General features: G+C 34.8%; 1 protein-coding gene across 3 annotated transcripts in view; it reads right to left on the bottom strand.

Moving 5' to 3' along the window:
* Window positions 1–10,836, bottom strand: part of LOC148939406 (zinc finger protein 830) — a 64,616-nt gene extending 53,780 nt beyond the window's left edge. Inside the window, exon 1 of one of the 3 annotated variants that reach the window (XM_089106650.1) lies at window positions 10,705–10,836. The gene's annotated coding sequence lies outside the window, so the exon portion shown is untranslated. Of the gene's footprint in view, window positions 1–10,650 lie in introns of all 3 variants that reach the window. The other 2 variants (XM_089106652.1, XM_089106651.1) reach the window with 2 other exon arrangements.
* Window positions 10,837–12,978: the final 2,142 nt, after the last annotated feature.

Below are 12,978 nucleotides of genomic sequence, written 5' to 3'. Positions count from 1 at the left end.
ATATGTAATCCAAGCCAGAGTTCTAAACCCAATCCCATAATTTTGGCATTGTTTTCAACAGTAGAGGTATTGAAACCATCTTAAATGCCTTACAAAAATCGACATAAACACTATCAAGGGGAGGGCAAACTATCCTCCATTTTTTGTAGTCACTTAAAAAGGGCACTATAACTTTTAATTTTATTTCAGATGAGCTCTCTCCTGATATTATAGGACCATTGGCTCAATACAATCACCCCGGGGAAAAAACAAACAATTAAAAACGCATCCATGATCTTTCTTCTGGGGAAAAAAATCTGCATTTTTTCAGATGAGAGCTTGACACCTCTACAGTAGGGTTCTCTGATATGCTGAACCTGATGGTATGATTTTCATTAAGATTACTTGACTTCTAGGGAGTGTTTCTCCATTTTCGAGAATCAAGCAAATTTTCTCATGCTTGTAGCTTTTCATGGGTAACCTTAAACTTATTCAATCTTCTATATTTGGAATCAGCATACAAAAGCCAATTCTTTTGATATGTCTACTGATATCAAAACTTCATTTTTTAGAGTTTTGGTTACCACTTAGCTGCAGTGATCCTTCCTTACAGTTTGTTATCACAAACTGTTTAATATTGAGACATCTTTCCAAACAAGTAATCTGTAATTCATTTAGCAAACCATTTACAAAGTTACAGCCAAGATTTCCATTGTAGATGAAAAAGTCCTAAGGTACATAGAATGTAATCACAGAGGATCAATATGTCCATATAAACAACTTTTAAGCTTTTATGCACAGAAAAAAAACAAAGTAAATTATCTTTGTTGCGTAATGTTCTTCAAGCGTTTTCTTTGTATGATTTAAATGAATAAGGTGTTTCAAAACCTCAAAATCAAAGGTTGAATTGAAATTTCCTATGTGTAGCCCCTTTGAGATTACTATTACTACTAAGTAACAGCCCAGTATAGTACCAAGCCTCTTGAGGCCAACACAGCTGAGTATGCTCATCCTCCATCCCAATTTATTCATGGCTCCACCCCTATCCCCTTCTATGTAGCTCCTTCAAATCCCTCCTTATAACCACTTCCCACCTCATTCAGGGATAACTTACATTTTATTTGGCCCCAGATGGATGATAAAAAACACAATCCTTGACAATCTGTCATTCTTTATTGGTAAAACATGGCCTGGTAATCTTAACCTTTCTTTCATTATAACCCTAGAAAGTGGGATTTAGCCATATGTTGCACATAGTTTATTGTTTGATAGATAATCAGTCAAACAAAACAAGTCAAACAAGACTATCGTTTGACAATTCCCCTGGGAAACATTAACAAGTCTTCCTGGAACCTCTGAAACACTCCATATCAGAGCCATACTTAACCACTTTCAGTAGGCCTATTATGGCTTCCATTATTCTGATGTTATTTTTCAGACATATCTTTCTATTCTCAACTTTTTTCAACAATAAAAAATAAAAACCAAAACAAAATGCACCTTGAATTTTCTACTTTTCACATCTTTGCTGTATCCATCTTGTTTATTGATTATACTATCCAGATAAGTGAAGCTATCCATTAGACCGATTTTCTCCTTACCTAGTTTCACCTTCTTTTTTTTCTAATTTCAGCAACTTAGTCTTCTGAACATAATGTTAGCCTATCCTTTTAAAAATGAACTCTCAAAATCTTCAAAGATTCATTTTTTTTATAACATTTCTATTTAGTATACTCAAGTCATAGGCATAGTCTATGTCTAGGAGAGTTTTACCTTCCCTGATACCATGTTCTTCCATAGCCTAAGCAATAAGATTAGTCAGCAGGAAAGACCCAAGAGCTCATCTTTCTTACTCACATTGGATATTTGTCATTTTCTGAGCTGCAAATTTATTATTTATGAAGTAGGCTACATTTAATATCTAGCTTACCTATCATATGCTCCTGTAGTCTCAGAAGAAATGAAATTCAAAGAAAATTTCCTCAGATAACTCCTCCTGCTTTGGAGAAAATTCCCCCTAAGGAAAACAGCCCCTCTGCCAACCCTTCCACCTACTCAATTGTCATTCGTTCGAGAATTTAATCCATAAATCAAAGAGCACAGTAATGCCCTGAATCAATAAACATAACACAATTTTTTTCCATTGTCACGCTTTCCACAATAGAGTTAACCCCAGACACACTAAAGTTGTCCTTTACCCAATATTTATATAAATTACCTCATCAATTAATTTTGATTACATAGCCCATGCAAAGGGTAGGAAAAAGAAATGCAAATCAAATTCATTTACTGCAAAAAGTAAATGCATTTACTAATTAAAAATTCATTTACTCAATACCTCTTTTCTGCAAATGAATTTTACTCCCACCCCTATATATACCAACTCAGGGTATATATTTGCACATTAGGGAGGGTGGGGGTAAAATTTAAACTTACCTCTCATTTGCATCAGAAATAAACTTTGCCACCCCCCCCCCCGAATGTGCAAACACACTTTATTCTGAGAAGGTCAGGAATTCACCTGATCTACTGTGGAAGCTATTACCTTGTACTATCTCCTTGTTAAAGGTTACGGAATATTACCTTGTTATGGAAATTACTTGGTATTATAACCTTGGTAAATATTTTGCTGTTCATGTTATTGACTTACAAATAAAGTGAACATACCACTCAATACCTTTTTACTACAAATGCATTTTACCCCCACCCCTATATATACCAATTCAGGGTATATGTTTGCACATTAGGGAGGTTGGGGGGAAAGTTTAAACTTACCTCTCATTTGCATCAGAAATAAACTTTACCCACACCCCCCTAATGTGCAAATACACTTTATTCCGAGAAGGTCAGGAATTCACCTGATCTACTGAAGCTATTACCTTGTACTATCTACTCCAATTTGCCAGATCCAAATGACATTCCTTTGTCCAAATGGATATCCCATTTTTCAAATGAATTTTCTGAGCCTGATCCTGTTTTAGAGTCACAATTTTGTGACAAGCTCTGCAACTTTATTGATGAATCTCCTGACCTTGATTTTGTTGTTACTTGTGACGCTGTCATAAAAGCCATATCCCAACTTAAAAAGAAAGTATCTTGTGGGATAGATAAAGTGAGCACTCTACACATCATTAATGGAAGTTATCTATTGGTGCGTCATCTCAGCCTTCTCATGCAAATGATATTTGTTACAGGTATTGTTCCTTCCTTGTTCTGCATTGGTGATCTGATTCCAATTCCCAAAAAAGGAAAATCCAAGCTGCAATGTTGCTCTTTCCATCCCATCACCATCTCTACTATGATATGCAAACTTTTTGAGTTCCTTTTTCTTGATGAGTTAAGACAGAAATGTTATGTTCCCCCATATCAGTTTGATTTTCAGGCTAATCTTGGCTGTTCTCATGCTCTTACAGCAGTTTTTACTGCCCTTGCCAATGCTGAATCTTTGGGAGAAAGTATGATCCTTGCTGGACATGACGTTAAACATGTGTTTGATTCCTTAATTCATTTGCCCATGCTTCTTCATATGGCAAGGCGAGGCATAAACCCATCAGTTGTCCCTGTTCTCAGAGTTTTATATAGGAATCTAAGAGTGTGTTTAAAATTCCCATCCTGTTTTCCCCTGCAATTGGCTCTTCATCAATCACAATATAATTGCATTAATTCTCATGTGAGGTCAAACTCTTTGAATGCCTTGAATATGCTTGTGATTCCTCAGTACCCCATCTTTATTAAGAAAGGGACTAGAGAGGGAGCTTTCACTTCCCCAACTCTGTTCAATAATAGTGTCTGGATGCTCAGGCAAAGTGTCTTCCTTCATGGATTCTTGGGAGAATTGGTATGTCTTTTATTTGTTATGCTGATGACATCTTGAATCTCAGCAGTACAATCCAGTGCATTGGGCAGAATTTCAAAATCCTCAAAGAGGAATATTCAAAAATCAGGCTGTCTTTTAATCCTGAGAAATCCGAAGTTATCCTTTTCAATTGGCGAAATCCCTCTACTTCTCTTCTAAATCTGGATGGTTCTCTTGTTAAACCTGCAAACCATATTACATACCTGGGCCTTCCAATTGGCACATCTATAGGCCACACACGTCATTTGCTGATTTCTCACATTGAGTGTAAAATTACCATTTCTTATGCTGGAATCATAAAAAGTAAACTACACTTCAACCATTACCTTCTAGCATCCATTTACAATGCCACAGCCCTTCCACATCTGGTTTACATTGCTCCTTTCCAGAAAATTCTTTACAGTTACAGATAAAAAGCACCTATGATCAATCTTCTTTGATTTGCTAAATATCTTTTACATTTGCCCCCTAGACAAGAAACCATAAAATAATTCATTTGTATAAGCTAGCTGACCCTAATATTAGCATTAATAAATCTCTATCATATTTTCAAAGTAAGTCTAATCATCCATGGTCAATAATTTGTTGACAATAGTTTGTTTGTATTAATGTAATGTATGTAATGATTTTTTTTTTCTCTATCTTTTATCAAAGTTAAAACTTACCTCTATACTCAGAATTGCATCCTGAATCGAAATTTAAAATTCATTTTCATCACAAATGAAATTTATTCCCCTCCCTGTAATGTGCAAATATATACCCTGAATTGGTATATATAGGGTTGGGGTTAATCTCATTTCCAATGCAAATGCATGTTAAATTTGGATTCAGAATGCAGTTCTGACTATAGAGGTAAGTTTATTTCTTATCTGCCTAAATAGTCTGTTAATATACACCTTACCAAAATTTTGGCAATTACCTTCAATTACCTTAAATCGCATGTCCAGCAAGATAAGGTGGTGTTGAGCTTCCTGTAGAAATCTTGCTGTTGGTGTTTCAAGGTTATGATTTGACATCCCAGTTCAGCCCCCATTCAGCATTGGCCCAGTCTTGATCAACTCCTTTCTTGAAGGCATCTAGAGTTTTAGATTGGACGGTGGCTTTGGATAGGCTGTTCCAGAGTGGGACAGAACAGACTGAGAAGAACTGTTGGCGCTCTTGCTTGATGCAACGGGGGGCCTGCAGCTTCTTGGTGTGTCCTCTTGTGATAGTTGAGAAGGATGGGGAAAAGATATGACTTAATAGGTCATTTTCAAGCAGCTTACAAGTTGTTATTATGTCTCCTCTTTTCCTACAGTATACTAAGGTAGGGAGTTTGAGTAAGGTGAGACATTCCTTGTAAGATTTGTCCTGGAATGCAGAGATAAGCTTAGTTGCTCTTCTTTGGACACTCTCAATTACTTTCACATTCATCTTATAGTACAGAGAGGCTAGGGTCATGCCAAATTCCAGGTGAGGATGGACCATGGCTTTGTACAGCTTAGTAATCACTCCCAACTTCCTGGTGGTAAATATTTGCTTTATGAGGCCAAGGGCTTGGTTTGCTTTTGCAACTTGAGCTCGTGTGTGGCAGTGAAACTTCAGCTCACTGTCAACAATAACCCCCAGGTCCTTCTCCTCATTGACTGCCTCAAGCTGGGCGTCTCCTATGTGATATGCAAGTTTTGGATTATTGAGTCCAAGATGTAGAACTTTACATTTTAAGGCATTAGTTGACAGATTTAGGTTGTTCCGGCCCAGTCCTAGGAGCTTGCAGTCATCAGCATATAGCATCAAAGGATTCTTCAGGTTCGTTGTACAGTCATTGATGTACATACAGAATAATGCGGGTCCCAGAATGGTGCCCTGTGGCATTCTGCTTGTTACTGGTTGCAGTTCAGAATAGACAGCATTGCTATTGCAGTTTTACACCAACACCCTCTGATCGCAGTCTATTAAAAGGCTTCTATCCAAGCTACTATATCTTCATGCACTCCATATGCCTTTAATTTCAAAATTAGTAGTTGGTGTTGAACTTTGTCAAATGCTTTGGCTTGGTTGAGCAATATGACATCCACTGGCTGACCAGTATCCAAGAGTCTAGTCACAAAATCATATAACTCCCTTAGATTAGTATCAATTGAGTGGCCTTTTCAAAAATCATGTTGGCTTTTGCTAAGCAATTGGTTTTTCTCAAGGTGGGAGACCAGTGCATTGTTTATGATACCCTCAAGTACTTTACATACAACTGATGGGAGACTTATAGGTCAATAGTTACTAGCAAGATCCCTTCTCCCTTTCTTGTGTATTGGCTTGATGTTGGCTTGCTTCTAATCATTTGGAAGTATTTTGGAAGTGAGAGACATCTTAAACATCATAGCAATTGGTTTGGCAAAGTATTCAGCAGTTTCTTTTAACAGTCTTGGGTGTAGGTTATCAGGTCCAGCAGCTTTGTGAGCCTCAAGTTTTTTTTAGCCTCTTCTTAATGTCCTCTTTACAAATAATTGGCATGACCATTGGTTCTGGGATTAGTTTTTCTGGTAGAGGAGGTGGTATGTTGGCTGTGGGTAGGGCAGAGAAATTGGTACTAAAACTGGAATTCAGGAGGTATGCTTTTTCTTTTGTACCTGAATTTTTTTTACCATCCTCTCTCATTAGATCTGGGACATCTTGTCTAGACGGGTTAGCTGCAGAGACATGTTGCCAAAACATCTTTGGGTTCTGTTTTGAGTTAGCTGCAATTGCATCTTTGTGGTCCCTCATAACCTTCTGAGTCAAATTTCTTAGTCTGTTTCTACATTTCTTAAACCTGTCATGGTGGTTATCACATTTACATTTTACATACTTGGCCCAAGCTCTTTTCTTTTTCTTCATTGCTCTTTTTACTTCCTTTGGCAGGTAAGGGAGTGTTTTAGGCAGTAGACACCAATATTCTTGGGTGTTTTTCTTTTCAGCATCTAAGACTGTTACCTTAAACGTTTCCTAACGTTTCCTTAAACGTTTTCAATGTCCCCACTATTGACTATATCCTCCCACTTAATCCTAGATATGTCCTGCCTTATCTGCTCATAGTCCGTAAAGAATTTCTTTTTCATCTTCTTCTTATTATTATTTATCTGTATCTCAGTCAAGATACAGGCATGGTCACTGCTTCCGAGAGCAGGATTGGAAAAAATAAAGAGAACTCGTTCAGAATCATTTGTGATAGATAAGTCAAGTGAGGAGGGTTGTTGTTGGTGCCTGAATTATGTTGGTTGGTCAACAATTTGTATCAGTAGGTTGTCAGAAAGGGAATTTGCTGTGACACAGGATGGGCTACTTTCAGGGGGGTATCCTATTCCTTCAACCCAATCAACATCAGGCATATTCAAATCTCCAAACAAAAAGACAGTTGAGTACTCATTGGAACTCATTTTGGACACCAGGTCAGATATGGATAGATGTGAAATAAATTGATTGCTGGTTGCTTTGCAATGCAGGGCAAAGCAACCTATGTCCTGACTTAGTGCAATAACAAGTCAAAGCTGTAGAATTTTGGAGACTAAGTGCAAAAATGGGTCAAGTGGCAAGTGCTGATTTAGTCTACAAACATGTTAGGTCAGCACTTGAAGGAAAATCCAATAAAGTCCTGACTTAGTGTAAAATAACAGTAATAAATGTATGACCACAACAGGTCATAAGGAGACATGTCAAGAAAACAATTCTTAATTCATAATCTGCAAAATTATCCTAGTTAACATATTTTCCAGGGGGAGCACCTTTTACCCTCACTATTTTCCTTGTTTTTCCAGTTTTTCAACTGCATTTTTCATTTTTATGACTATTCTCCAAGTCTTGAAAATTGTTTAAAAAACAAACACCCAAGAGCCATCTAGCTAATCTAACCATACCTAACCTAATGTAACCTTAATTTATGAATACTTGCATATTTGTATCTTTTTGGTAGATGGCAGTGATGGTGTTTAAATTTCATATATAGACTATTTGAAAATGGATAAATGCAGTGAAATCTATTTATTTTCACAATTTTGTTAAAAAAAATTTACAACAGTGAAAATAGTGAGGGTAAAGGTGCTCCCCCTGGAAAATATATTAACTAGGATAATTTTGCATATTATGAAGTAAGAATTGTTTTCTCAACATGTCTCCTTATGATCTGGTATGGTTATACATTTATACCTAAATAACTTAAGTCCTAGCTATCAATTTTGGCAAATTGGTCCACAAAAAGGTCAATTCAGGACCCAGAGTCAAAACAAGCAAGATCTAAGCTGGGTAAATTTCCATTAGGACATCTAATTTAGCTAAGATGAAAGTGAAAACATCATTTAATGCCTTTTTTTATGCTCTTTCAAAATTCAATAATTGCTCATGGGGCTAATTGCATCTTGAGCCCTTAAAAGGGCCCCAAAGGTATTTCATTTTTGGGTGAATTTTTACCAAATCATATTATTGACTTACAAATAAAGTGAATACACCACTTGATGCCCTTTTTTAGACTCTTTCCAAATATAATAATCATTTTTGTCAGAAATGAATTTAAACCCCACCGTATATATAACAATTATGGATATATATTTGCACAATAGGGGGGTGAAGAGTAATGTTTAAACTTACCTCCCATTTACATCAGAAATAAAATTTGCCCCCCCCCCTAATGTGAAAACATACCCTAAATTGGTATATATAGGGGGTGGGGGTAAAATTCATTTCTGACAAAAATGATTATTATATTTGGAAAGAGCATAAAAAAGGCATCTATTAGTATATTCACTTTATTTGTAAGTCAATAATATGATTTGGTAAAAATTTACCTACAATTCTACTTAATTCCTCTTTGGTAACAAGATAGGTGATGGTGGACACAGGATTCATCCTATTGCTAGCAAGTGCAATTTAAGGTTTAAGGTAATGGTTATAGTTTTACATAATTTTGCTCAATATTGCTTTGGATTGGATACTGTTTTTTTACCCTAGTTAAGTTATTAAAGTGTTTAAAATCATATCACTAGTTTATAAATAGGTTGTTCCAGAGTAGTATATTCAAAGATACTTAGTTATAACAATTCAAACCTCATTTATTAGGCAACTCGGTTAAATTCTACTTTAACTACTTTTGGCTATCTTGGAAAGGGGTTAGGTTAGGAAAATGAAACTTTCAAGGATGGATCTACAGACTAAAGTATGTCCTGCGGAAGTATTTTGAAGTACCTATTTCCACTCGTTCTCCCTCTAGGGGGTCCTGAAATTTGCCTACATGACAGGTCTATACCTATTGAAATTTTGACAAAACAACATTTTACCTTAATTTTCACTTATCAGTTTCTTTCTCTCTGGTTTTAGCTCTGAAATGTAATTCTTTTTATTTGAGTAGAATTTTAAGTCATATCAATGCTTTTTTTCAAAATTTAGGAAATGTTTTTACATATCTTTAAAACCTTATAAATTGGGATTGAGCAAAGTTGTGAAGCTGAAAACGATTTTGTTGTAGGCTACTTCATTTCAGCAGAAGATCTGTTTCACAAGGTTTCACTTTTATAACACACAGGTTTTTAAAGGTCATCAAATGTCAGGACCCTCTAGAGGGAGGAGGAGTGGAGGTAGGTGCTTCAAAATACCTTCCCGGGACATACTTTAGCCTGTAGACCCATCCCTGAAAGTTTTATTTTCCTAACCTAACCCCATCCCAAGATAGCCAAAAGTAGCTAAAGTAGAATTTTCCCTTTAAAGTGTTTTCCAACCATTTCAAGTTTTTGAATGCTATTGACAAAAATAGCAATGAATTTTTCAAACTTTGCTGTAGACAATTCAGGGTAGATATTTGCACATTAGGGTTGGGGGGCTGGTAAATTTGCAGCCAGCCATATAATTTAGCTAGGATGAAAGTGAAAAAATCATTTGATGTTTTGTTATGCTCTTTCATTATTCATACAAAATACCCTTGGGGCTCCTTTGAGGGTTCAAGGTGCAATTAGCCCTAGAAGCAAGTATTGAATTATGAAGGAGCATAAAAAGCCATCAAATGATGTGTTCACTTTCATCTTAGCTAAATTATAAGTCCCACTGCAAATTTACCCTAAGCTTTAGACTGACTTGGTATAAAAGCAAGCTAATTCAAGCAACATAGAGGTAATAGGGCCATTTTTTAGCACTAAGATCTTGCATCTTTCTGCAAAGATTATTGTTTTTTAACTCATCTTTGTTCTAAAATCTTACAGCTTACTAATGTTAGCAAAAAGTGTGAAGAACACCACTGTTCTACTATATAGGAAAATGATGAGAGAACTTTGATGATATATAGACTGATATTTCTGTATAGCCTCTAACTTGATGATGATAGTTGTGTATAAGTTTATTTATTTCATATGAATCACATACAACTGTTTTAAATTTGGGAGTTCATTGTTTATTTCCATAAGGCCTGTTTTTTCACTCATCAATGTGCTATGATCTTACATCTTTTGTCAGAAAACGCTTAAAATGGAATTCTTTGAACAAACATCTTACATCTTTGGTCGTTTTTGTGCAAACGTCTTTCATCATTCTGCTCTGATCAGCGGTCTGAGAAATATGATGAGTATATCATCAAAGTTCTCTCATCATTTTTCTATATGGCAGAACAGTGGCGGTCTTCACACTTTTTGCTAACATCAGTGAGGTGTAAGATATTAGAACAAAGATGAGTTAAAAAACGATAATCTTTGCAGAAAGATGTAAGATCTTAGTGATTCTAAGACCACTGATCAGAGCAGAATGATGAAAGATGTTTGCATAAAAACGACAAAAGATGCAAGATCTTAGCACATTGATGAGTCAAAAAACAGGCCTTAACTCACCTCCTGATGAGGAGAAATGATTAACTGACGAAAAGCAGAGCAAGGGTATATTACCTCTACTTTGAATCCAACTTTACAGGTATTAAAATGGTTTCTATTTCTTTAGATCATGGAAATAAAACACTTTACTTTAAGTAGATGGCACTAAACAATTTACAAAGATTTGGTCAGTGTGTTTGATTCTAGCATTGTCAAGGAGGCATCTCATCTCAGAAGCAGGGTTGCCATCAAGGTTAGGTTCGTACCATTTTGGTACGTTTTAAATAAAACGGTACGTTTTACGTTACGGTCCTAAAAACGTTACATGATTGTTACGTTTTTGAATTTATGTTACAATTATATTACGCTTTTGAATAATGAGGAAGTTTCACATTTTCTGAGTAATCTATTTTTCCCCCGTGAAAAAAAATCCGCTGCTCCTATTTTAATTACACTGACATGAGTATCGACATTTTTTCACATTAATTAAAAAAAACTTTCCGAAAAATAAGTTTTTCAAAGAAAAGTAAAGGCAATTTTAAACTTAAGCTCTGGAGATATGAATACCTGTTAAAATTAAAACTCAAAACGACCAGAAATTACTATTAAAGAATAAATGAAACCCAAAACGAGCAGAAATTAAACAAATAATCATAGCAAAAAACATACAACAATTAATAATATAAATGAATAAACAGATTTTAAAGCGAGTAATGCTTGGATTGAATATGAAAATGAAGCTTAAAATGAAAAAAATAGTTTTTTATAAAAGTATAAATGAAACTTAAAACGAACAGAAATTAAATAAACAATTGATGAGTGAAAAAAGGCCTTAACTCACTTCCTGATGATGAGAAATGATTAACTGACGAAGAGCAGAGCAAGGGTATATTACCTCTACTTTGAATCCAACTTTACAGGTATTAAAATGGTTTCTATTTCTTTAGATCATGGAAATAAAACACTTTACTTTAAGTAGATGGCACTAAACAATTTACAAAGATTTGGTCAGTGTGTTTGATTCTAGCAATGTCACGGAGGCCTCTCATCTCAGAAGCAGGGTTGCCATCAAGGTTACGTTCGTACCATTTTTGGTACGTTTTAAACAAAACGGTACGTTTTACGTTACGGTCCTAAAAACGTTACATGTTTGTTAGGTTTTTGAATTTATGTTACAATTATGTTACGCCTTTGAATAATGAATAATTTTCACATTTTCTGAGTAATCTATTTTTCCCCCGTGAAAAATCCGCTGCTCCTATTTTAATTACACTGACATGAGTATCGACATTTTTTCACATTAATTAAAAAAAAATTTCCGAAAAATAAGTTTTTCAAAGAAAAGTAAAGGCCATTTTAAACTTAAGCTCAGGAGATATGAATACCTGTTAAAATTCAAACTCAAAACGACCAGAAATTACTATTAAAGAATAAATGAAACCCAAAACGAGCAGAAATTAAACAAATAATCATAGCAAAAAACATACAACAATTAATAATATAAATGAATAAACAGATTTTAAAGCGAGTAATGCTTGGATTGAATATGAAAATAAAGCTTAAAACGAAGAAAATAGTTTTTTATAAAAGTATAGATGAAACTTAAAACGAAGAGAAATTAAATAAACAATCAGTGCGAACAAACATACAATATTGATTAATGTAAATGAATAAAAGCATCTTAAAACGAGTGAAACTTAAAGTTTGAATTGAATAATAACAACTACAAACAAAAGTTTGGGTATTGCCTCACTGCAGAAGCCTAAAACCTACTGCGTCATTGGCGTCTTACTGAAAACTATACGAGTCTTAAACGGTCTTGGAAAGTATAAACAAAATCAAATTGAATATTAAATATATAATGATATTAACTGTTGAAAGATCCATCAGTTCAAGATTTTGTTTTCACTGTAATCTTTATTTTCATTTTCAATGCTGTAAGAACTGGAAAAGAATAAATTTGTAATATAATTCGTTTTCAGTAAAGCGCCAATGACGCAGCAGGCTTTAGGTTTTTACAGTTAAAGAAAGGAGCAGTATCCAAATTTTGTTTGTAGTGAAACTATATTTGTCTTGAACAATCTTGGAAAGAACTAATAAATTAAACTGAATATTCGATATATAATGATATTAATTGCTGAAAACTCATCAGTTCAAAATTTTACTGTAATTTAAATATTTATTTTCAATATTAAGTACAAATGAAAACATTTGTAATATAAATCGTTTTCAGTAAAGCACCAATGACGCAGTAGGTTTTAGGCTTCTGCAGTGAGCCGATGCCCAAACTCTTGTTTGTAGTTATTGTTATTCGATTCAAACTTGATTTGCATATTCAATTTAAGTTTC

This window comes from Artemia sp. Qi Xiang Cuo, chromosome 21 (assembly GCF_049724085.1).
Source record: "Artemia sp. Qi Xiang Cuo chromosome 21, ASM4972408v1, whole genome shotgun sequence".
In the NCBI taxonomy this organism is placed as follows: domain Eukaryota; kingdom Metazoa; phylum Arthropoda; class Branchiopoda; order Anostraca; family Artemiidae; genus Artemia; species Artemia sp. Qi Xiang Cuo.
The sequence above is the reverse complement of the archived record's forward strand: the minus strand, read 5'-3'. Positions and strand labels throughout refer to the sequence as shown.